This window comes from Bos grunniens, chromosome 11, assembly GCF_055505025.1.
Source record: "Bos grunniens cultivar Pamir isolate PY7600 chromosome 11, Bosgru_T2T1.0, whole genome shotgun sequence".
Lineage (NCBI taxonomy): Eukaryota > Metazoa > Chordata > Mammalia > Artiodactyla > Bovidae > Bos > Bos grunniens.
The window spans coordinates 28,481,990-28,507,550 of record NC_141175.1 but is presented as its reverse complement, the minus strand read 5'-3'; the positions used below and the strand labels follow the sequence as shown (position 1 = coordinate 28,507,550).

At 41.1% G+C, this 25,561-nt stretch overlaps 1 long non-coding RNA gene across 1 annotated transcript; it reads left to right on the top strand.

Moving 5' to 3' along the window:
• Positions 1-13,671: 13,671 nt before the first annotated feature.
• On the top strand, positions 13,672-24,072 carry LOC147362774 (uncharacterized). Its single transcript, XR_015135812.1, has 2 exons — positions 13,672-15,102; positions 20,960-24,072. It is a non-coding gene; the product is annotated as an uncharacterized LOC147362774 (long non-coding RNA).
• Positions 24,073-25,561: the final 1,489 nt, after the last annotated feature.

Below are 25,561 nucleotides of genomic sequence, written 5' to 3'. Positions count from 1 at the left end.
GTCAGAGGGTAAAGAATCCACCTGCAATGTGGGAGACTTGGGTTTGATCCTTGGGTTGGGAAAATATACTGGAGAAGGAAATGGCAACCCATTCCAGTATTCTTACCTGAAGAATCCATGACAGAGGAGCCTGGCAGGCTACAACCCATGGGATTGCAAGAGTCGGACTTGACTTAGTGATTAAACCACCACCATAATTTTGACAGAGGGGAGTGAATACACTTCTGGAACCCATTAACCTAAGAAGTGGCACTGGCAAAAATATAAGTAGACTGCCAAGAGATTTGATCCCTTCATGGGTGACAGGTTGTTGCTCAATTGTACTCCATGGACTGCAGCATGCCAGTCTTCCCTATCCTTCACTATCTTCCAGAGTTTGCTTAAACTCATGTCCATTGAATCAGTGACACCATAGAAACATTTCATCCTCTGTTGCCCTCATCTCCTCCTGCCTTCAGTCTTTCCCAGCATCACAGTCTTTTCCAGTGAGTCAGCTCTGCCACATGGAGTGGCCAAAGTATTGGAGCTTCAGCTTCAGCAATAGTCCTTTCAGTAAATATTCAGGGTTGATTTCCTTTAGGATTGACTGGTTTGATCTTCTTGCTCTCTAAGGGACTCTCAATAGTCTTCTGCTGCTGCTGCTGCTGCTATGTCGCTTCAGTCATGTCTGGCTCTGTGTGACCCCAAAGACGGCAGCCTACCAGGCTCCCCCGTCCCTGGGATTCTCCAGGCAAGAATACTGAAGTGGGTTGCCATTTCCTTCTCCAATGCATGAAAGTGAAATGTCAAAGTGAAGTCGCTCAGTCGTGTCTGACTCTTAGCGACCCCATGGACTGCAGCCCACCAGGCTCCTCTGTCCACGGGATTTTCCAGGCAAAAGTACTGGAGTGGGGTGCCATTGCCTTCTCTGCAAGTCTTCTACAGCACCACAATTCAAAAGCATCAATTCTTCGGCACTCAACCTTCTTTATTGTCCACCTCTCACATCTGTACATGACTATTAGAAAAACCATAGCTTTGACTCTATGGACCTTTGTTGGCAAAGTGATGTCTCTGCTTTCAATACACTGCCTAGCTAAAGCAAAATTATTCAGGGAGGCCAGGATGACTGGTCACTTTCCTGATCTCCAAGGCTGATGTTGAATGTGATACTCCAGGCCTCTAGGACTTATTCTTGGTTTCATCATTGCAGACAGTCTTCTGGACAGCAGGGACCAAGGAACTGGCCCAGGGACCAAGGGGCACCATTCTGATGTTCTCAAGTTTCATCTTCCCAGGCTAAATATTAACTTTCAGCCTGGAGTATCTGTCACCAAGTCATCTGTCTTAGTAAATGCTCTTGGGGTCCCAGTATCAGAAGGAGGCAATGAATCTTCCCTGCTGACAGTGAGAATACCCACACCCAGCCACCATCATGATTCCCGCATCCCACAATGTTCATGACAGTAAATTAGGCACCAAAGATTGTTTACATAACCCTTGATACCTGGTATATTTGTCAGCCCCACTCCATGGTCTGTGACTTTTGTAGAGCCAGAAAATGTTTAAAATAGAAGGCTACAGATAATATATAAAATTATGAGCACTTTACAAGAATTCAAACAAGTTTATCTGAACATTTCCCTCAGATCTCATATATTTCCTTTCCTCCCCATTTTGTCTCCATTTTCCTCCCCTACTTTGTTCATTTTAATTCCATACTCAAACAGAGTAGCTTGTGCTCTCCCTGTAAGCTTTTCACTGGATTCTCTGCTTGCTTCCCTTTTTCTTCTTCTTCTAAGTCACTTCAGTCATGTCTGACTCTGTGTGACCCCAGAGACGGCAGCCCATTAGGCTCCTCTGTCCCTGGGATTCTCCAGGCAAGAACACTGGAGTGGGTTGCCATTTCCCTCTCCAGTGCATGAAAGTAAAAAGTGAAAGTGAAGTTGCTCCCTCGTGTCCGACTCTTAGCGACCCCATGGACTGCAGCCTACCAGGCTCCTCTCCATGAATTTTCCAGGCAAGAGTACTGGAGTGGGGTGCCATTGCCTTCTCAGCTTGCTTCCCTAAGTAGCCATTTTCTTAGCTACACTAATTGGCTGTGTGTGCATGTGATTTCCAAATCTGCAGACTCCACCATAACTTTTATCCTAACTCTTGACCATGTGTCCAGTTGCTTTCTTCTTAGTTTTATGGTTACACTGACCTTGTAAGTTTAGTCTTTACCCAAAATTCCTGTGTTATGTTATAAGACCTGGTTGTGAAATAAAGACATTGTTCCTTAAAACAATCTCTATAGAGTGTCATCCCAATCAAAATAGAAACATTGGGGAAATATTCATTTAGCATGTATTTCTTAAAACACTTTTGGAACTTCTGTGTGTAGTCCTCATTGGTGGTAAGTTTGTCCTTTGACATTGGAATCTGATTTTCATTTCTTTTTTCTTTGCATGGCATATGGGATCTTAGTTCTCTGGCTAGGGTTTGAACCCACACTCCCTGCATTGAAAGTGTGGCATCTTAACCACTGGACTGCCAGGGAAGTCCCAGAATCTGTTTTTTTTTTTAAATAAGAGTGAATGTTACCTGGTTTAGATTAAGCAACTCTAATGGTAAATTAGCCCTTACAGATTTAGATAGTGCTACAAATCTTACTTTGATCCAGCTATAGCTTTTCTTATGCAGTCTATTCCTTTGTATAATTGAGTATCTACTTTGTTTTCAGAACTACGGAAGAATTGCTGGTATTGAGATGAATAATATGTATATAATGTTATTGAAATAAATGCTTTGTGTGGAGGAAATTTTTGACCTTGATTCTAAGAATCCATTATATCCATTTTTTTCCGGTCAGGACTAATTCATGAATTGTGAAATTTTAAATTTGGTGGTCACTTTCTGTGGTTGTTTTTCAGTTCAGTTCAGTTCAGTTCAGTTGCTCAGTCGTGTCCGACTCTTTGAGACCCCATGAATGGCAGCACGCCAGGCCTCCCTGTCCATCACCAACTCCCGGAGTTCGCTCAGACTCATGTCCATCGAGTCAGTGATGCCATCCAGCCATCTCATCCTCTGTCGTCCCCTTCTCCTCCTGCCCCCAATCCCTCCCAGCATCAGAGTCTTTTCCAATGAGTCAACTCTTTGCATGAGGTGGCCAAAGTATTGGAGTTTCAGCTTTAGCATCAGTCCTTCCGAAGAAATCCCAGGGCTGATCTCCTTCAGAATGGACTGGCTGGATCTCCTTGCAGTCCAAGGGACTCTCAAGAGTCTTCTCCAACACCACAGTTCAAAAGCATCATTTCTTTGGCACTCAGCTTTCTTCACAGTCCAACTCTCACATCCATACATGACTACTGGAAAAACCATAGCCTTGACTAGACAGACCTTTGTTGGCAAAGTAATGTCTCTGCTTTTCAATATGCTATCTAGATTGGTCATAACTTTCCTTCCAAGGAGTAAGCGTCTTTTAATTTCATGGCTGCAGTCACCATCTGCAGTGATTTTGGAGCCCAGAAAAATAAAGTCTGACACTGTTTCCACTGTTTCCCCATCTATTTCCCATGAAGTGATGGGACTGGATGCCATGATCTTCGTTTTCTGAATGTTGAGCTTTAAACCAACTTTTTCACTCTCCTCTTTCACTTTCATCAAGAGGCTTCTTAGTTCCTCTTCACTTTCTGCCATAAGGGTGGTGTCATCTGCATCTCTGAGGTTATTGATATTTCTCCCGGATATCTTGATTCCAGCTTGTGCTTCTTCCAGTCCAGCGTTTCTCATGATGTACTCTGCATATAAGTTAAATAAGCAGGGTGACAGTATACGGCCTTAACGTACTCCTTTTCCTGTTTGGAACCAGTCTGTTGTTCCATGTCCAGTTCTAACTGTTGCTTCCTGACCTGCATACCTTTTAATTGAGTGCAATAAAATAGAATATGTATAATGTATTTTCCAGCATTGTTGAGATATCATTGAAATAGAAGAGAATAGAATAGTATTGAATAGATTAGAATTCTGCTTCTGTTTAGGATATAGAAAGCTGCAAGATAACTTTGCTTCTACTCTATTAATGTGCTAAGACTAAATAATCAAACCAAAACTAAATAATTTTATTAAATTAATAATAGAGTTTAGGTAACAAAGCAACCAGGTAAGTAGAATTTCAGAAGTATGGGTCTCTCCAAGGAGAAGAAACCCATGAACTCTTTCACCTTTGTCATAGCATGGGAAGAAGTGGCTGCCATAAAAGGGGAGAAGACCACTGACATTTTGATGAATTCTAAAAGGCTGAGCATGGATTCATATGATAGTTTAGAATAACTGGGAATCCCAGATACAAGAGAATTTACACTCATTTACAAACTCTTTTATACTAATATCCAGTGGGTTCTCAAAAGAAAGACTGGGGCCTGTGCAGGAGTGAGGGTTGAATGCTCATTGGTAGAGATCAGCTCCCGCTGATGCACAGAAATAAAGTACTTGTCTAAGACCAAATCTGGATCAGGAGAACCAAGAACCTCCACTATGAGTCTAGCCCCAAATAATGAGCAGTAGCTGTCTACTGTTGCAGTTGGTCAGGAGCATGAAGACAGATGGATCTGTGGCACAGAGCTGAAGCATCTGCTGAAAGCTGAGTGGAGTAAGACCATAGAGGAAAACGCCTCAACACTCCACACTCCACACTCCACACTAAGCACAATGTAATAGCAGCCCATTGCCAGAGGAATTTGAGTCTGTGCTACATCAAAGGTTGTGTGTCTGTGTGCATACTTCAGTTGCCTCCGACTCTGTGCGACCCTATAGACTGTAGTCTGCTAGGCTACTCTGTCCATGGGATTCTCCAGGCAAGAGTACTGGAGTGGGTTGCCATGCCCTCCTCCAGGGTATCTTCCCCACCCAGAGACCAAAACCTGGTCTCTTATGTCTCTTGCATTGGCAGGTGAGTTCCTAACCACTAGCGCACTTGGGAAACCTGACTACAGCAATAAGATACCCAGATCAATGAGACTGAATCAACTCAAACAGCCCAGTGGAAGAAGAGACATGCTTATTTCTGCATGCAAATATTAACCCTATCTATATTGTTCTTCTAAACAGAATTTTTAAGTACATAAAGCAAAAACTTGCAACTCAGTGGAGAAATAAACAAGTCCACAATTACAGGTTGAGAACTTAATACTCTAATGCAGTAACTGATAGAACAAGTAGACAAAACATTAGTGAGGGCTATGGAAGACGTGTACTAGCAGAGTGATGCTTAGAACACTTCACCCACCAGTAACAGAATGCACATTTTTTTCAAGTGCACATGTTCACTAAGATGCACTACCTTCTGAGCCATAAAACAAAGCTTAACAAATTTCAAAGAATTGGAATTATTCAGAGTATGTTCTTTTGGTAAGAATGGATTTAAGTTAGAATCAAGAACAGAAAGTTATTGGAGAGAGTATTGTAAAATACTCAAATATTCTAAAATTTAATAACAGATTTCTAAGCAATCAGTGTGTCAAGAAATCACAAGGGCAATTAGAAAATATTTTTAGGGCCGATGCACTATGATGACGTTGAGGGATGGAATGGGAGGGACAGGGATTCAAGATGGGGGACACATGTACACCCATGGCTGATTCATGTCAGTGTATGGCAAAAACCACTACAGTGTTGCAAAGTAATTAGCCTCCAATTAAAATAAATAAATTAATTTAAAAAAGAAAATGCAAACAGTATATAAAAATTTATGTGATGCAGCTATGGCTGTGCTTAGAGGGAAATGTATAACAGAAAAGAATAGGATAGAAAGTAGTAATGCAATGCAAGGATTCTATTTAGGAACTGCACACGTAGTAACTAATGTTAGGTCAGCCACTGTGAGCCCTGTGGGAGATACCTTTGAAGGAGACATGACATATATACACATTGGGTGGAAATGTGTTTATAATTTATTGTTTACTTTTCTCATTTGATTTTATAAAATAAGGCAGCCAGTTTGATTATCAGTCTAATAGGAGCTCCCAAGTGTATTGATTTTTTTATTACCATAGTCCATAGTTTTGAAGTAAAGTGAGAAATTTTTCTCTGCTCTTAGCAAGAGTGCGGGACTTTCTACCAAATTTCAGTTATGAATGTTCAGTGCATTTTTCAGAAAGGAAGTTCAGAATATGACAGTTTTTGTGTTTATAGCAATTGTGGTATTTAATTCTAACTAGTGTAGATTGCTCAATAAAACATATTGGTTTTTCATTAGAAGAAAAAATTAATTTGCATGTTCAGTTTCAACTCCTGGATGTAAACTGATGATATTGAGAAAAATCATTCTCCCTATTCTAAAAAAATACCTTATAGTAAAGTTTACTGAAAATACAGTTTTATCAAATGCTGAAAATACGAGAATAACAGAATCCAGTGTATTTTTTAAATTTATTTTTTAATTGAAGAGCAATTGCTTTACAATATTGTGCTGGTTTCTGCCATACATCAACATGAATCAGCCATAGGTATACACATGTCCTCTCCCTCTTGAACCTCACTCCCACCTCCCACCCTATCCAACCCTCTGGGTTGTCACAGGGCCCAGGTTCCAGCGTATTTTTATTATGAAATTTCAAACCTTCAAAATTAAGAGATGAAAATCTACTTGGCAATACAGTATGCCAAATTTGTTGATAAAAATTCTCAAATATTTTCACTGGGCAAAAAGAGTTATTGTGACATTTTCTACAAAGTTTTGTAACCATTGAGTAAGCTTTTTTTATTATCAGATTTAATAGTTTATAGTATTAATATGTAGTGTGGTAAAAAGAAAAAAGTATATATGTGATATATACAGCCATAGCTGCATCACAAAAATCATATAATTGCTAGGAAAAAGATTTTTTTCTGTTGTTTATTGATGATGTGTATTGTTGAAGAATATTCCATAGCAATGTTTATTACATCATTATATTCAATTTTGGATTCTGCAATCCAGTCTGATGAAGTCCTGATATTTTTAACACTTATAATTTATGACAGGTAATTGTGGCAAGACAATTTTACAGAGGACTTGTTCAGTTGTATTAATTTTACTGAGATTATAATTTAACATAGTTTTAAATTTCTTCCTAGACTCAGGAAGAAAAGTTATTATTCAATATAAATTAACCTGAAAAAGCTTTAAAAAAATAATTGTAGCTGATAAGGCAATATATATTGGAAAGCATATAGGAGTTAATAAAATTATTAGTCTATTGATAATGGCTTCATTTCAAAACATTTAAAAATACATCATAAATCTTGGGAATATCAAAAACTTCTGCTAATGGTTATGAATATATTTAAAATATTTAAAATTATTTTTAATTTTTTAAAAGAATTTACTAGGTAACTGGTTTTGAAAGTATTTTGTCCAGAGATTGTGGTTAACCATTGACATTTACTATTATCATTCTGAAATTCCTAGATTTTGGAAGCGAAAATACTAAGCAGGGCAGAGAAGTTCACAAATGAGATTCATATTTTCAGTTATGAAAGAATCTCTCTTGGAAAATATTTCTACAGATGTCATATGGGTAACAAGTTTGGCTACTTAACTGATATTTTTAGCATTCTTAACAAATTTAATTTAAAACTGCCTGGAAAACCAATGCTATATTTCAACATGTCAAATATATCAGAGACGTTCCAGAAGATGTTGTTATGGCAAGCAAAACCCAAAATTAGTCACCCTAGTTGCTATGTTTTCCCAACATTGCTGTAACATATTGAAAAGAATGCTATTAATGAAGCCAATTTGAATAAAACAAAATTTAGAGGTGTTGTTACTTTTCGCTTTCATGTCTCAAACTTCTAATCATTACTCTCCAGAAGAGAAATTTAAAACATTAAAGAAATATGTTTTCTTTGCAGATTTTGAATTAATAATTTATTTAAACTTGGTCAACCAAAAAGTTTTATTGTATTTCAATTCTTCATTTATACCAGAGACTAGAACATAGAATTTACCATTATTTTTGGCTATGATTACTTGAAGATTTCTATTGCAAATAGAAAAAGTATATATTTATAATTAGCATTCACAATCACATACTTGTGTAAGCTAGGATTTTCAGTAATGAATTGATCAAAAACAAAGGCAGACTTAAAAGTCTACTAAAAGTCCTCTGTTTCTAAGGTGGCAAAACAAGGAGTGGGTTTGTCATTCCACTTGAAACAACCAAATATTTTTTTTTAGATGTAAAAAACAGACAAGATAAAGGAAACAACAATTTTCAGGAAATTAGGTATCAGGTGAGGAAAGGCAGTGATCTCTTAGATATGAGAAACCAATGAATTGACCCTTGTCATTGGCCACAGTGAAGGCAGGGGGGACCCAGGCAGAGTTTGTTGGTCTCTCTAAGTTGAAGAGGCAGAGATGAGATGTGTGCAGCTAGAGTCACAGAGCAGAGTACCAAGGAAAGGAGAATTGCATGGATAGAAAACAAATTGATTTGCAGAGTCCTGCTTAAATATTAAGCAGAGTAATGAGCTGTTCTTATCAGCCAGACTGGAAAACCTCATCATTCATAATTCAAAAATTCTCACAGGAGTCTTGCCTCAGTTGTGGGGCTTAATTAGCCTTAACTTAGAGGCAGTGCTTCCCAGGTGCTGCTACTGCTGCCGCTGCTACACGCTTCAGTCGTGTCCGACTCTGTGCGACCCCATAGACGGCAGCCCACCAGGCTCCCCTGTCCCTGGGATTTCCAGGCAAGAACACTGGAGTGGGTTGCCATTTCCTTCTCCAATGCATGAAAGTGAAAAGTGAAAGCGAAGTCGCTTAGTCGTGTTCGACTCTTAGTGACCCCATGGACTGCAGCCTACCAGGCTCCTCCGTCCATGGGATTTTCCAGGCAAGAGTAGTGAAGCGGGGTGCCATTGCCTTCTCCACTTTCCAGGTGGCTCAGTGGTAAAAGAATCCACCTGCCAATGTAAAAGCCTTTGCTCTGTAAATAGAGAAAGCCCACATGCCACAGTGAAGAGCCCACACACTGCAATGAAGATCCAGTGCAGCCAAAATTTTTCTAAAAAATTTTTAAACAGTTGGAAGATCAATTAGGCACATTCCTGGGACATGCAAATTATATATATATATATATGATCCAAGTTAGACTTTTAGAAGTTAAAACTGCAATGTTTGTGATAAAAATATATTGTATTTGTTTAACGTCAGATTAGACACTGCAAAAAATAGATTAAAAAACTGAAAGACAGTGGTAGAAATGATCTAAAACCAAATACACAGGAAACAAGCAAAATATGGATTATCAATGAGTTGTGAGACAATTTGAAGCAACTTAATGTAATAAGTGCAATAGGAGCTCTGAAATAGAAGGGAGCACACATATGTATGAATGGCTAAATAATCCCAAATGTGGTGCAAACGCTAAAGCTATAGATCTAAGAAAACCCCAAAACTCCAAGCATGAGAAACATAAAGAAAATTATAGGAAAGCAAGCTATAATAGTATTTCAAAAGGAATGATAAAGAAAGAATTTTGAAGTCATCCAGACAAAACAAGATACACAAGAACAAACACAAAATGATAGCAGACTTCTCAGCAGATTGTATAGAAACTATACAAGCAAGAAGTCAGGGGAACAACATATTAAAAGCAATAAAGAAAAAAAACCTGTTCACCTGGAATTTTATATCCAGTAAAAATATCTTTAAAAATAAAAAGATGGAGGTTCAAGAGGGAGGGGACACACGTTTACTTATGGCTGATTCATTGTTGCAGGGCAGAAACCAACACAACATTGTAAAGCAATTATTCTCCACTTAAAAAAGGGGAAAAAAACCTTGTTTCAAATATACAAAGCCAAAGCAATTATCAGAAGATTTGCACTACAAGAAATGTTGAATGAAATAATTCAAACTAAATGTTGAATGAAGTAATTCAAACCTAAGGGCTTCTCTGGTGGCTCAGTGGTGAAGAATCTGCATACCAATGCAGGAGACGTGAGTTTGAATCCTAGGTCAGGAAGATCCTCTGAAGAAGGAAATGGCAACCCACTCCAGTATTCTTGCCTGAGAAATCCCGTGGACAGACAAGCCCGGTGGGCTACGAGTCCGTTGGGTTGCAACGAAGTGGACAAGACTTAATGAGTAAACAACAACATAGGAAAGTGATACTAGACAGGAGACTGCACAAAAGAATGAAAAGCCTATAAAATGATAACTACAAATTTCCTGTGATTTAAACATCTTTAAATGCTATTAAAAATAATACAAATTTAATGTGGTATTTATAGTATGTGTAAAAATAAAATGCATGACAACAATAGCACAAACACCAGGAAGAAGGAAATGAGTAGCTCTATTATAAGGTTCTTCTACTGTATGCCAAGTGGTATAATATCTCTGGAAGATAAACTGTGATAAAATGGTATGCATGCTTTAAACCCTAAAACAACAAATGAAAACTTTTAAAACATTATAGCTGAAGAACTAACAAAGGAAATAGAATTGAATAATAAAAGTATCTGAAAACTGGAAACATACCAAATATCCATCAATAGGAGAAATGAGTAAACAAACTGTAATATATATAATGGAATAATATAATGGAATATAATAATATAATGGAATACTGTTTAGCAGTAATAATGAATCACTGAAACATACAAAAACATATATGAAGCAGAAAATAATTATGTGGAGTGAAATAGCTAAATACATAATTTTTTTAAAGTATAACATTTACTAGGAGGTTTTTGTTCTGTTATTCTTCCTCCAACATTTTCTGTATTACATATGGCAGGCATGAAAATAACCATAGTGTGTAATAAATGCTTCAGTAGTGATACACATTTTCTTCCAAAGAGTGATTAGAAACCAGTGCTTAACATAACTGACAGAATGCCACCCAGTTTTTATGCCTTCTTCAAACATTATTTGGCTTGGCACAATGCGTATCAAATAAATGGATCCTGTCTTTATTTTGGTTCTTCCAAGGCTTTATATTCAAAAGCTTAGTTGTCATTGCAGCCAGATCTCTCCCCTGGGCTCCAGATCATATATCTGCTCATCCACTTTATGTCTCTACTTGGAGACCTCAAATGTGTCTCAAATTCAACGAGCTTCAGATCAACCTGGTCTTCCTTCAGTGTTCTCTGTCTCGGGGATCGCCTTCAACATCCATCTAGTTAATTTTGCTTTTTTGAGTGAATGAAATAAGAGTTATAGCTAGTGATCTGTATCAAGTGACCTATATATAGTGAACTTTTGATGGAAACTCACCAAAAGCTCACTGTGTTTATGGTGAGTGAGTGACTATAATAAAAACCATCCTTGGTGGCACCCTCACCTCACTCCCCGGATGCATTCCAAAGCTCTGTTGAGTATATGCCCTCAAGGTCTCTCCAATTCATCCACCTGTTTTGCTCTCTCCCTCCACCACTCTAGTCTAATTTCCAACTAACTCTTAGCTAGATTATGCAATGAACTCCAAACTGGACCCTCCTCATCCATACCTGCCTCTTTCTGATCTGTTTCCCATGTTTTATCCACTGGGGGTCTGATCTGGGGACAAGACTAAGTCTAATCTTGCCCCTCTGCCCATCCTCTTAAAACCCCTCACCTTGATCTCCACATATCTGTCCGCCTCTTCTCTCATATGCTCCCTTACACTTGCTGTATGTGCTCCTTCCAGGTCTTTTTTCCATTTCTTTAATACTCATTCACCACAGGCTTTTGTATGCTATTTCCTCTGCCCCCAGTGTCTTCCCATATCCTTCCCTTCCCTTTGCCTGATTTAATTCAATTCAATTCAGCACGCAGGTCACAACGTGTCACCCTGAATTCATGACTAGTTTTAAATATTCGTTTTACTCATGTATGACACCACATACCCTCCTTTACAGACTCAATTATAATTTGTGATTTGGTGTTTATATGAAAGAAGTTGTTTAGGTTACATCTGTCTGTTCCAGACTGTCAGCTTCATGAAGGCACCTGATTGTGTCTTTTTCATTAGTTACTGGATCCTTAGCATGTAACCCTGTGACTGACACATATTGAGCAATCGGTAAATACTTGGGAAATGAATGAATCAGTGACTCTAAAATGTCTATAAGAGGAAATTCAAGGACACTAAGGCATTCTTATTTAATGAAGTTGAATCTGATCTTCAGCTTTTCTAATGAAGCTTATGAAATCAGCCACATCAATAAAGGACCTCTGTAATTTCTCCTTTCGTTGAAGTAATTTCTGTTGATAAACAGAGTGGAAGCCTCTTGTTCTCCTGATGGCACCCCACTCCAGTGCTCTTGCCTGGAAAATCCCATGGACAGGGGAGCCTGGTGGGCTTCAGTCCATGGGGTTGTGAAGAGTCGGACACGACTGAGCGACTTCACTTTCACTTTTCACTTTCGTGCACTGGAGAGGGAAATGGCAACCCACTCCAGTGTTCTTGCCTGGAGAATCCCAGGGATGGCAGAGCCTGGTGGGCTGCCATCTGTGGGGTCGCACAGAGTTGGACACGACTGAAGCTACTTAGCAGCAGCAGCAAGCTCCTAAGAGCTAAACGGATGCTCAGCTCTCTGGTCTTGTCTTGGTAATTGCTGTTGCAGCTTACTGCATACACCCGAGTGCATGAACTGTGTCTTAGCTGACTAGCTCCTTGATGGCAAGCCAAGTGGTAGCAACGAACTGTCAGCATTAGAGCCCTTGCCCCCTGAAAATATCTCGCACTCTGCTGGAGGAACATAATCTCCCACTGCTTTGTGCTCCCCAAGCCCTTGACTTCTGCCTGTACATTATACTTACATCCGTTTATTTATACAAACAGACACATACACACAAACATTCAGGTGTTTTTACAGCTCTTACTTCATTTTGCCCTTCCTTGTAGCTCATTGCCTACTTATCTCTTATGAGACAAGTGTTTCTGGGAAGTTGGATGGTCTTGCTCTCACCTTGTCCTGGCCCCCAGCATGGTGTCTTGGTGGTGACCCAGTCTAATGTAATGCTTGCCGACTCAAGCTCAACTGACTCGTGGAAAGTAGGGGCAATGTAAGTGCTGGAGTTTTCCTCTTCTCTTAGCCTCTGCACATGTCTTGTGCTGTGGTGTAATTGGCAGAACATTCAATTCTGGGTCAGCAAACTTGGGTTTCAGTCTGAGTTTCAGCTTTCTTGCCTATAAAACAGAAAACAATCCTTGTTTATCCATTGCAATGAGTATTTGCTAGGGTTAAATATGGTATGGAAAGGGACTTCGTTGGTGGTCCAGTGGCCAAGAATCTGCCTTCCAATGCAGGGGAGGTGGGTTTGATCCATGATTGGTGATCCCACAGGCCATGGGGCACGTAAGCCCTCACACAGCAATGAAGAGACCTCTTGCTACAGCTAAAACCCTGAAGCAGCCAAATTAGCTAGGTAATTAAGAAATAGAAATAAAATTCAGTTGGAGGTTTTAAAAAATAGGTATGGAGGTATTTGGGCTTCCCAGGTGGCCCAGTGGTAAAGAATCTGCCCGTCAATGCAGGAGGCGCACGAGATGCAGGTTCACTCCCTGGGTTGGGAAGATCCCCTGCAGTAGGAAATGGCAACCCACTCCAGTATTCTTGCCTGAAAAATCCCATGGACAGAGGACTACAGTCCATGGAGTTGCAAAATAGTTGGACACGACTGAGCGACTGAACACATGGAGGTATCTGATAATATGTAAAGCATTCTACAGATGTAAGGTGCCGGGAGCCGGCATATTGCATATTGAGTGCATATTGCATATTGAGTGCAGCACTTTTCAGGATCTGGAATAGCTCAACTGGAATTCTATCACTGCCGGTAGCCAGCGTGAGGAACTCCGCCCATGACAAAGGTCATGAGGAAGGAGGCTCGGCATACGCAAAGGCGGGATCAAGCCTCAGGAGTCTCCCTGGAAATTCTCGAGCAATCTACCCCCAAAACCAGAGTCTGCCTACTTTCTGCTTTGTGCTGTCACCTACACCTCTGACTTTACGGGGGGCTGTCCCCCACTACCTCTCTCTGCAAAAAGAGTTAGCTTACAGCTCCAGTTAATAATTCTTGGGTGTGACAGTGTTTCAACCTACAAACTCCTTTGGAAGTCCTCTAGCCTGCCTGAATAGGTTTTTTCCGGCAACATGTGATTGTTCAGAGCCTCCCAACTGTGAGAGGCAGGAGATGTTCTAAACTGTCTAAACACAGATTCCTTTGAGTAGTTAAAAGATTGATTAGAAATTGTATTGGTGAAGGGTTTTTCACTTGTTGGGCCAATGTTTGCTGCTAAGTCTCCATATCCCTTACCTACTGTGTCCTTGGCGGTGTATTGATTGATATAATGGGTGTATAGAAATGTAAGCAGTCGCCTCAATGTTTATAATCTTGGACCCTTGAGTTAATTCTTTTCTTGATTGAGCCCACCTCACCTTTGCCCTATAGGAATGCAACTTTCTCCAATGCTTTTTGGAGGCTGGCGCCTGACTTTAAAATAATCACCTTTAGAGAAAAATAAGTTTCTTAAAATGTTAACAGGCTTCCTGGCCAGAAGATGATGTAAATCACCTAAACTTTTGCATATGATAAGTTTGAAAGCCTGACTTCGATAAGGATCAGGAACTGCTGTCTTTGCATGCCTCTACCCCTTCCCCCATTATCCTCTATGCACAACTTAAGGTATAAAACTGCTTTGGAAAATAAAGTACCTCCTTTTTGTTCACCGGAATTTGGTGTCCCCATGTCGTTCTTTCTTTCACCTTCTAGCTAAATTTTTCCTCTGAGGCAGGGAAGCTTGTCAAGCCTACTAATTTTGCCTGGGCTTCTAAGATCCGACCGGGGAGGCCTTAGTGTCTCCTCTCCTTCGGGAGAACGGGAGGACGCCTGCGGCCTTCGTAGGTGACATTAATTCCCTGCTTTGGAATTTTATTCAGTCTCTTTTCTTCAGTGAATTTTCCTACTGAGCTATCCTTATTTCAGCCTCTTTTCTTCACTGAATTTTACTGAGCTATCCTCATTCTATTACTCTTTATATCCTTAATTAACGTTTAATTAAGCAATTGTTTCCTGATCTTCGCCTACGCCGTCTCTCCTTCGAATACCCTGGTTCAGCCGGGGCTGGTCCCCGGCAGGTGGCGCCCGAACAGGGACTTTCGAAGGTAAGCTCCCCAAAGCAATCAGAGCCATCAGCCCTATTGCTCCCCGTTCTCGGAACAACTGGGTGACCAGCCCTCTTGTTCCCCCACGGAGCAGTTTGGGTGACCAGCCCTACTGCTCCTCCCTTGGAACAGTTTGGGTCACCAGCCTACTGTTCCTCCCCCGGAACAATCTGGGTCACCAGCCCTATTGTTCTTCCAGTGTTCGGGACGGCTAGGACCCCACTCAAGGGTGCCGCGGACCCCCCTGTAGGATAGACAGGGCGAGAGGAGTGGGAAGTGTTGAAAGTGTTAAAGAGTTAGACTTAGAGAAAGAAAACGGTTTTCTGAAGTTAAAAGGCCAAAGAAGAGCCTGATCTTTTAAAAAGCTAAAAGCTTTATCTTCTATTATATTTAATTTTCTGACATGGGTAACACTGAATCAAATGAAAGACAGCTCTTTATAGGAGTAATTTTACAGTTATTAAATAAAAGAGGAATCAAAGTTAAAAAATCTACCATTCAATCATTTTTTTCCTTTGTACAAGAGCATTGTCCCTGGTTTCCAGATGAAGGCTCTGTTAACTTAGATGTCTGGGAGAAAGTAGGAAAACAGCTAAAAACTTACCATGCCGAACATGGCTCAGAAAAGGTGCCTAATGACACCTTTTCCTTATGGAATATCATTAGAGATGTCTTAGACCCTGCCCCGGATTCAGAAAAAGTACATCTTAAAAGGGATAGTGAAGAAAATGCTGTAGCTAAACCTGCCCCTGAATCTAAAAGAGTAACCGTTAAAGAGGAAAATGAGGCTGAAACTGTAGTTAAACCTGAGGAAAATGAGAAAAACGAAGACCCGCCTGACTATCGGCAACTAAGAAAAATGTTAGCAGCCATGACTACTCAGGAACAACTTAAAGACAGGGATGAGAAAGGAGATCAGTCTTCCCCAAAAGGAAAAGAGAATTTAGATGAGATAACAGCTAAATATCACTCCGATGAAGATTGGCATCTCTTAAACAAAGACGCCCCAAAAAGCCTAAGAGAAACTTCCCCTATCAGGCCATCTGCTCCAAGGAGCCTAAGGGAAATTTCTCCTATCAGGCCATATGCCCCTAGGAATTCACAGGACACCTTCCCAGTTAATCCATTTGTAACCTCTGAATACCAAACAGTCCAAAGAGCTCCAGAGTACAGAGCAGGAAATACGGAACCTATGTCTTTGCCACCACCTCCCATACCAAGCCAAGCAGGTCCCATACCGAAGGACATGAAATGCAGGCCACAAGATATTAAACCCATAACACTTCCGCCACCTCCTTATCGAAGTGGGAATGCTCCACTATCGATTCCACGGAGACAGAGACGGGTCTTTTCTGCCCCTGGCGACAAATTCGATCCCCAACTCCAGGCTTGTTTCCCTTTAATTTTTGACAATGATGAAGACGAACAAAAGGCTCTCGGCTGGGAGCCCGTTTCTTTTCAATTGGTAAAAGAACTTAAAAATGCATGTGTCTCGTATGGGCCTAAAGCCCCATACACGATGCAGCTGGTAGAAAATTTAGCAGGTCAATGGTTAACACCTCGAGAATGGAAAACAATTGCTAGGGCCTGCCTGTCTGGAGGACATTTCATACTCTGGAAATCTGAATATGATGATCTCGCTCGCATGTGTGCTCTTAGCAACCAGGAGGGAGAGCTTCAATATATCACTGAAACTATGCTACTTGGACAAGTTGACTACCCCTCGCTTAATGAACAGATGAAATTAGATAAAATTGCTATACGACAGGTAGCTAATTGTGCTTTTACTGCCTGGCGTTCATTGCCCGATGGTAATGCATCAGGTACTGCTCTATCTAATATTAAACAAAAGTCAGAAGAGCCATTTGAAGACTTTGTCTCACGGCTTTCAGAAGCTGTCCAGAGAATAATTTCTGATTCTGAGGCAGCCAAATTATTGACTAAACAATTGGCCTTTGAAAATGCTAATTCTACCTGCCAGGCTATTTTACGCCCTATAAGAAGATCTGGAACTTTAATTGATTATATAAAGCAGTGTGCAGATGTAGGACCGTCAATGCTACAGGGTGTTGCTATAGCTGCAGCAATGAAAGGGAATTCCTATCAGCAAGCAGTCCAATCCTTTTTTACTAATAAGAATAAACCAACACAAGGCGATCCCAATAACCAAAATAGGAATGCATTGCCTAGAACTTGTTTTTCCTGTGGTCAGGTGGGACACATTTCTCGTGCCTGCCCTCAAAGACCACCTAGTTCTTATCCGCCTAACCCTGCCCAACCAGTCGTGTCTGCTCTGCAAAATCCTGCCCCCCAGCCCACGTATCCTAGGTCTCTCTGTCCTCGCTGCCAGAGAGGATATCATTGGGCAAGGGACTGTAGGTCAAGATTTCATAGAAATGGAGTCTTTTTAGGCCCCGACCAGCAGTCGGGAAACGGGTTGAGGGGCCAGCCCCAGGCCCCGACAACGATTGGGGCAGCCTCACTGAACCCATTCATTCCCTTCGTCCCGTCGCAGAGCTCATCAGAGCAACCCCAGGCAGTGCAGGACTGGACCTCAGTTCCACCACCTCAACAATATTAACTCCAGATAGCCCCACTATTAAAATCCCTACAGGAGTTAAAGGCCCATTACCAACTGGCTTGGTAGGAATTATATTAGGCAGAAGTTCCTTAGCTATGCAAGGTCTTACAATTATTCCTGGAGTAATTGACTCAGATTATACAGGAGAAATTCAGATAATGATTTCACCCCCAACTAAAACTTTCCAAATACATCAGGGACAGAGAATAGCCCAACTTTTACTTTTGCCTTATCATACTGCAATTGGGCAAACAGCCACCCAAAAGGAAAGGCAGGACAAAGGATTTGGATCTAGTGACATGGCTTTTTGGGTAACAGAAATTACTAAGAAGCGTCCTATGAAATCTATTTTCGTTAGTGGCAAGTCTATTGAAGGACTATTAGATACAGGAGCAGACGTTTCTTGTATTTCTGGGAAAGACTGGCCCAGTTCCTGGCCCACACATACTACTGAAAATGATTTGGTGGGCATAGGAAGAGCTCCTGCAGTAGCTAAAAGTGCAAAAATTTTAGACTGGCAATTTGAGAATACCCGTGGAACATTCCAACCATATGTGATTCCTTCGCTCCCCTTTTCCCTGTGGGGGAGAGATGTGCTGTCTCAAGTGGGCATGTTACTTTTTAGCCCTGATGATAAAGTAACTTTTCAAATGCTACAAATGGGCTATGACCCTTCAAAAGGGTTAGGTAAACAGCAGACAGGAATAACTGAGCTGATTTGCCCTGCTCCTCGAAAGTTCCGTGCTGGATTAGGGTATCCAAATTTTTGATGGAGGCCATTGTTTTTGCTGCCGACCCCATTACTTGGAAATCTCAGGACCCAGTGTGGGTAGAACAATGGCCTCTGACTAAAGAAAAACTACTGGCAGCCAAAGCGTTAATTTCTGAACAACTAGAATTGGGACATATTGAGCCCTCCAATAGCCCCTGGAATACTCCTATTTTTGTCATTAAGAAAAAATCTGGTAAATGGAGACTTTTACAGGATTTAAGAGCCATTAATGCCACCATGGAGGACATGGGGGCCCTACAACCTGGACTCCCTTCCCCTGTAGCCGTCCCAGAGGGATATAATATAATCGTAATTGATTTACAAGATTGTTTTTTCACCATCCCCTTAAATGCTGAGGATAAAAAGCGATTTGCCTTTAGTTTACCAGCAGAAAATTTTAAACAGCCTCATTTAAGGTTTCAATGGAAAGTGTTGCCCCAGGGAATGAAAAATAGCCCTACTCTATGTCAAAAATTTGTTAATGCTGCTTTAGAAGATGTTAGAGCTAAATATGAACAGGTCTATATGATTCACTATATGGATGATATTTTAATAGCTCACCCTGATAGAGCTCATTTACAAACTGTCCTCCAGGATTTGACCCTGGCATTAACAGACAGAGGCTTAAAAATTGCCCCAGAGAAAATTCAAGTCAATCCGCCCATAACTTACTTAGGACGGGTTATCAATTCAGAAACTGTGACTCATGCCCCATTAAAATTGAGAAAAGATCACCTTGTTACTTTAAATGATTATCAAAAACTTTTAGGCGACATTAATTGGATCAGACCTTATTTAAAATTAACCACTGCTGAATTAAAACCTCTTTTTAACATTTTACGCGGGGATCCTGATCCAACTTCTAAGAGACAATTAACTGCTGAGGCTCAGGAGGCCTTAGAGAAAGTGGAAGCAGCTTTATCTGATAGCTATGTAAAAAGAGTTAATTTACAAGCAAACTGGCAATTCCTTTGCCTAGCTACTCCAACTGCACCTACGGGAGTTTTATGGCAAAGCGGCCCCCTAGAATGGGTCCATCTCCCCACCCAAGCTAAAAAGGTAGTAGCTTCTTATCCAGGACTGATAGCTACGTTGATATTGAAAGGAAGAAAGCGGAGCATTGAACTATTTGGCAAAGAGCCAGCAGAGATTGTAATTCCATATAATAAGGAACAACTTGATGCTCTTCTAATGTTTGATGAGGATTGGCAGATTGCCATAGGAAATTATTATGGTCAATTTTTGCATCATTTACCCTCACATGTTTTGCTGAATTTTATGTCCAAACATCCAGTTACTTTTCCCGTCAGATGCAAACAGTCTCCTATCCCAAATGCTCAGATAGCCTTTACTGATGGGTCAGCAAACGGTAAAGCCTCCATAGTTACTAAAGATCACCAAAAGGTTTTACAAACACAGGAAACTTCAGCTCAAAGAGCTGAAATAACAGCAGTCATAGAGGCTTTTGCTATGTTTGCAGATGAGGAATTTAACCTTTATTCTGATTCTCAGTATATTGTCAGGTTGTTTCCACACATTGAAACTGCGGTTTTGCCTGAAAATAAAACTACCATATTTCATTTGTTAACTAAATTACAGCAACAAATTTGGAAAAGAAATAAAATATTTTTCATTGGACACATTCGGGCTCATTCCAGATTGCCCGGCCCTTTAAATGCCTTTAATGATTTGGCTGACTTGTTAACCAGAAATACAGTGGCTACTGTGATTGAGGAGGCCAGAGCCTCTCACTCACTTCATCATCAAAATGCTACTGCTTTAAGATATCAATTCCAAATTCCCAGAGAGACTGCTCGAGAGATAGTGCGTTCTTGCTTACACTGCCCCACTGTTTATAATAGTCTACCTATGGGAGTTAATCCTCGCGGTCTTAAGCCCAATGCACTCTGGCAGATGGATGTAACTCATATCTCTTCATTTGGAAAATTGTCTTTTGTTCATGTAACTATAGATACTTTTTCTCACGTTATTATTGCAACTGCTCGTACCGGAGAGGCAGTTAAAGATGTGATACAACATCTCTTTACTTGTTTTTCATATTTGGGCCTACCAAAAGCTTTGAAAACTGACAATGCTCCTGCTTATACTTCTAAGTCTTTTCAGGAATTTTGTATGAAGTTTCAAATTAAACATAATACAGGCATCCCTTATAATCCCCAGGGACAAGCCATTGTGGAAAGAGCACACCAAACATTAAAAATCCAAATTCAAAAATTAAAAGAAGGGGAGTTTAAGTATAGCTCTCCCCATCAAATCTTGCAACATGCTCTTTTTGTAATAAATATTTTAAATGCTGATTCGGCCGGAACTACTGCAATGCTTCGCCATTGGTGCCCGGAGCAGCTGAATGCAAAACCATTAGTTAAATGGAAGGACCTCCTTTCCGGACAATGGAAAGGTCCCGACCCATTGTTAACCAGCGGTCGAGGATATGCTTGCATTTTTCCACAGGACGCAGATTCTCCAATTTGGGTTCCCGACAGATTGATTCGCCATGTCTCAGCCCCTCGGATACCGGATTCCCCGGCTGCCGCGACCCCGAAAAAGGAAGGGACCTCCTCTGCCTTCACTCCCCGCGCCAGCACGGGAAACGCCGCCGGAGTCGGGACAACTGACAACGGAGATCCCGGATGAACAAGGAACAGATCCGCCCACCAAGCAGATGTCTCAACTTCACATACAAGATATTGCTCCCCCCGATCCTTTGCCTCACAAAAGGGTGTCAGGCCGCCTGACTCAGGCGACCCAGAATGCCTCCATACCTACTTGGGGACAAATAAAAACACTCTGCCACCAGGCACGGGGAATAGCTTCCTTACAGGGATCTCCAGCTTCTCCTGAGAAAACGTTTATTGCCATGCTTGCTTTGCTTTCCTGTCAGGTAAGCGCCTCTCCTATTCCAACCAAATATTGGGCGTATCTCCCAGATCCTCCAACTTTCCAAGTTGTTACTTGGGATAATGAGCCTATACGGGTCAACACAGACCAACCTCAGCTCTTGGGAGGATCCTATACTTCTTACACTAGAGATAAATATCCTATTAACTTCAATTATACCTTCAGGGGATTAACAGGTGATTTCCCTGTTTGCTTTAACTTCCCCAATGACCCTAGAAGCTTTATTACCCCCGCCAAAGAAGGATGTGTTGGGGCCTCTAAAAAAATAATTATAACAGATTCCTGGTCTTTACATCATCGGTCAGCTTGGGTATTATTGGCTCGTATGCCCGGGATTCTTGACCCCTATGTAACCCTGCATTTCAAATCTCCACCTAAATATCCGAATTGTTATAAGGTTGCTCCTTCAGACAAAGTATGGAACACCATAGACAGTCATACAGGATATCCAACTTGGACATCTTGTACTTATGATTCAAGGATTGATTATAGGATACCAGGAGGTAGAGATTATACTATTCAGGACTGGAGCAACCCGAATCCAGGTGAGGATCCATTAGCCAATAATACATTTGAGGGCAGATTTGAGAATTGGGATAGGATTCCTCTTCCTTGGCCAATACATGCCACTAGAAGGCATCGTAATCAATTTGTTCCTCCTATGCTGTCTTATACGACTAAGAAACAGACCTATTGGCAACCTGAAATTTGGAAAGCCCTTGCTGCTACTGCTCCTGTTTCCTTATACCGCCCAGATAGCAATTCTACTTATTCTGTTTTAGCTTGTCTGCCCTCCCCTTATGTTTTTCTTTTTACTAATGACTCCAAGAGACTTAATGTACGCATGAATTATTCAGGTGGACCTAATATAGTAACCTGTGAACAATGTATGCTTTCATCTTGTTTGACCCCTCAATATAATGTTTGCTCTTTTGTGGTGTTACAACGCCCACCCTATCTCATGATACCTGTGACAGTGACTAGCCACTGGTATGACAATTACGGCCTCGCCGTGTTACAACAACTACAAGATTTAATGCGACAACGGCGATTTGTGGGCTTACTTATTTTAGGAATATCAGCTTTGATAGCAGCAATTACTTCTGTTACTGCAGCAGCGATATCATTGACTCAACAAGTGCATACTGCCCAATATGTTAATGCTATGTCTAAAAATGTCTCTTTAACTCTAGCAACACAGGAGGTTATAGATAGAAAATTGGAGATGAGAGTAGACGCCTTAGAAGAGGCAATAATGCATATTGGGACTGAGTTACAGGCTTTAAAAGTGAAAATGGCTCTGTCTTGCCACGCTGATTACCGGTGGATATGCGTGACATCTTTAAAGGTAAACGAGACAGATTATGAATGGGAAAAAATCAAAAATCATATCTCAGGTGTTTGGAACAGCTCTGACATTGGCCTGGACTTAGGGAAACTTCATAATCAAATACAGACCCTGGAACACTCTCAACTGGATTTTACTGCCGCTGGAGCAGCTAATGACTTTTTTCACACTTTCTCTAACTTCATTTCAGGAAAAAACATTCTGTCTAATATCCTTGGATACATCGCTGCTGGTGCTTTAATTTTGCTTCTCATAATCGTTCTTCCTTGTATTGTCAGGATTCTTCGGCAGAATATTCAGAAGCTCGCGACTGAGCTGCATCTGGCTGTTTTAAGAAATAAAAAAGGGGGAGATGCCGGGAGCCGGCATATTGCATATTGAGTGCATATTGCATATTGAGTGCAGCACTTTTCAGGATCTGGAATAGCTCAACTGGAATTCTATCACTGCCGGTAGCCAGCGTGAGGAACTCCGCCCATGACAAAGGTCATGAGGAAGGAGGCTCGGCATACGCAAAGGCGGGATCAAGCCTCAGGAGTCTCCCTGGAAATTCTCGAGCAATCTACCCCCAAAACCAGAGTCTGCCTACTTTCTGCTTTGTGCTGTCACCTACACCTCTGACTTTACGGGGGGCTGTCCCCCACTACCTCTCTCTGCAAAAAGAGTTAGCTTACAGCTCCAGTTAATAATTCTTGGGTGTGACAGTGTTTCAACCTACAAACTCCTTTGGAAGTCCTCTAGCCTGCCTGAATAGGTTTTTTCCGGCAACATGTGATTGTTCAGAGCCTCCCAACTGTGAGAGGCAGGAGATGTTCTAAACTGTCTAAACACAGATTCCTTTGAGTAGTTAAAAGATTGATTAGAAATTGTATTGGTGAAGGGTTTTTCACTTGTTGGGCCAATGTTTGCTGCTAAGTCTCCATATCCCTTACCTACTGTGTCCTTGGCGGTGTATTGATTGATATAATGGGTGTATAGAAATGTAAGCAGTCGCCTCAATGTTTATAATCTTGGACCCTTGAGTTAATTCTTTTCTTGATTGAGCCCACCTCACCTTTGCCCTATAGGAATGCAACTTTCTCCAATGCTTTTTGGAGGCTGGCGCCTGACTTTAAAATAATCACCTTTAGAGAAAAATAAGTTTCTTAAAATGTTAACAGGCTTCCTGGCCAGAAGATGATGTAAATCACCTAAACTTTTGCATATGATAAGTTTGAAAGCCTGACTTCGATAAGGATCAGGAACTGCTGTCTTTGCATGCCTCTACCCCTTCCCCCATTATCCTCTATGCACAACTTAAGGTATAAAACTGCTTTGGAAAATAAAGTACCTCCTTTTTGTTCACCGGAATTTGGTGTCCCCATGTCGTTCTTTCTTTCACCTTCTAGCTAAATTTTTCCTCTGAGGCAGGGAAGCTTGTCAAGCCTACTAATTTTGCCTGGGCTTCTAAGATCCGACCGGGGAGGCCTTAGTGTCTCCTCTCCTTCGGGAGAACGGGAGGACGCCTGCGGCCTTCGTAGGTGACATTAATTCCCTGCTTTGGAATTTTATTCAGTCTCTTTTCTTCAGTGAATTTTCCTACTGAGCTATCCTTATTTCAGCCTCTTTTCTTCACTGAATTTTACTGAGCTATCCTCATTCTATTACTCTTTATATCCTTAATTAACGTTTAATTAAGCAATTGTTTCCTGATCTTCGCCTACGCCGTCTCTCCTTCGAATACCCTGGTTCAGCCGGGGCTGGTCCCCGGCAGTAAGGAATTGATATTATTTCTCAATATGAATATGCAAAGAAACATGACCTGAAGTAGCTAAGACTTCAACTTGCAGCTTCCTCTGCGCTGGACCTGTAACTCATGGAGGGTGCCAGAGGCGACTTTGGCTTCTCTCTTTATGTAACCAAAGGGAATGATTCATGAGTTGCGGTTATGAGGTCTATATATGTAGCACCACCTGGGTGTGTGGTCAGCGGTGCCAAAGTTATTTGGTCACCGGAATTTCAGAGAAATGCCTGGAGCACATCACTGGTGCATGGTGGGTGGTGATGATAAACTTCCTTCCAAAGGACTAGAAGGGTAGATTTGATGCTGATATCTATCAGAGAACCTGTTGAAAGTGAATGAATGTAAGTTACAGCTTGCCTTCAGTGGCCACAGGAGAAGAATACTTGCAGTCAAGGATCTACTTAACCCCTGGAGCACCCAGGCAGGTCTGACTTTGCCATCCTTTATTGTGATAGTTGGCTTCCTTTTCTGCTGCTCCTAATTGGCTGTGAATTCCTTGAGGTTAGGGATGACTTATTGTCATCTTTTAATTTCCATCTCTTGTGACCTGCAAATTCAGAGTATGTGGTCCAAAAAAAAAAAAAAACCTTTTGTGACTATTTGGAGGACTGAAAAGGATGGCTGAGACAAGGTTTGTGGTCTCATGGAGTGATGGAGCTGTGACCAGATTGTTACTAAGTGACATGTTATGTGAACAGATAGAAGCTTCAGAGAAGGCTTCAGAGAGGGGAAGATGACACTTGAACTGCATCTTAAAGGAGGAGGAGGCCGAGGGAAGAACAGAGCAAATGATGCTTTGGAAGACTCTGTAATGTTACATGTTAAGATGGTGCTTTCACATTCACTGTCTCAAATCTCACTGAAATTCAGATGTGAAGAAGGTAATCCTTTAGGGCCACATTCATAGATCAGGAAGCCAACTCCAGGTGGCTAAAAGGACTTGATGGTCACACACAGGTTAGACAGAAGGCCAGAACTGAAATTCTTAACTCTTATCAATTTTTGCTCTTTATACTTGAACACACTATTTGATGTGCTAGTGGAAAAACTTGAACT